The 1295-nt window shown below is 38.5% G+C and overlaps 1 protein-coding gene across 1 annotated transcript in view; it reads right to left on the reverse strand.

Annotated features, from left to right (window-relative positions):
- PCYT1B (phosphate cytidylyltransferase 1B, choline) overlaps positions 1-1295 on the reverse strand; it is a 119384-nt gene that overhangs the window by 101057 nt on the left and 17032 nt on the right. The window lies entirely within an intron of this gene.

Raw genomic sequence — 1295 nt, forward strand, 5'->3', positions numbered from 1 at the left:
CATCCACCAAAACAGCCCCTTCACCGCTTTCCTATTGAATTCTGTAACATGAAGCACTCTTCACTAATATTCATTCACTTCATTTCCTATGTCTAATACCATGGACCTGGACTCATTGTAGATGCTTGCGTTTAATTATGAGAAAAAAATAAACAGAGAGGCATTGCCAGATTCACCAGTGGGTCAAGAGCCAGGCTGATACCAGTCCATGACCTAAAAAGGCCATTAGGGGGAAAAAATAATGGTCAGAAATAAAAAGTAGTCAGAGCATCAAAAGTTATTTTTTGAAAAACAAAATCAAGAAGGTAGCATGAAGGTGCTTTATTTTTATCCTTAACGGGGACTTTCTTCTTTTTTGGCTTCTCTCTGAACCAAAAAAGAATTAACTTTCACTCATTTGTTTGACCAAAATGTATTGAGTCTAAGCACTGTTTTTTTTTTTAATTTTAAATTTTTTTTATTTTAGAGAGAGACAGAGTGTGTGAGTGGGGGAGAAGAGCAGATGGGGAGAGGGAATCCTAAGCAGGTTCCACACTAACCCAAATGCCGGGCTCAATCCCACGACCCTGAGATCATGACCTGAGCGGAAATCAAGAGTCGGACACAACCAACTGAGCCACCCAGGTGCCCCAAGTCTAAGCACTGTTTTAAGGTGCTGGGGAACAACTGCACAGTCCGAACATGACAAACCTCCCGCATGAATGAAAATGCCACCAGCAAGATGTCATCTCACATCTTACATTTAAAAGAAATAAACATTGGACGTGAGTCAGCGATGAGCAGTCAGGAGCTGCATTTCTTAGCATTCAAAGACACCGTGCCATGATGGTTGTGGCTGGGTGTGAGGAGGTCCTAAAAGAGATAAGTTGTTTTTATCTACATGAGATGTACTTATCTAAATGCTGGTGAGAAAATCATTTATAAATAGAGTACATTCTGTTTTGCTATAGCAAAACAGATAGGATAGTAGCGCTTTTTTGCATAATTTAAAATTGCCCTTAGCTGGAATAAATCATTCTTATTGACATTAGCAGCTGTGTAGTTGGTAAAGAATTATTGTTGCTATTAGTTGGTGGTATTTATAAACACTTTTATTTTCCAAGTGCTTTACAATCACTTATTGTCTAATTAATATCTAATCATCTGTTTACAAGTAATAATCACACATGTAGTGCAGTTTAATCAAAACTCCAAATGCAGTCGCCATCATACTCAAGAACATTGTGTAAATTTTGGTCTCTCCTTGATGGGGTTTGGGTCCAGACATATGACTGAAACAGATATAGTGGGGGCAA

The sequence above is a fragment of the Crocuta crocuta genome, unplaced genomic scaffold (genome assembly GCF_008692635.1).
Source record: "Crocuta crocuta isolate KB4526 unplaced genomic scaffold, BGI_CrCroc_1.0 scaffold1468, whole genome shotgun sequence".
In the NCBI taxonomy this organism is placed as follows: Eukaryota; Metazoa; Chordata; class Mammalia; order Carnivora; family Hyaenidae; genus Crocuta; species Crocuta crocuta.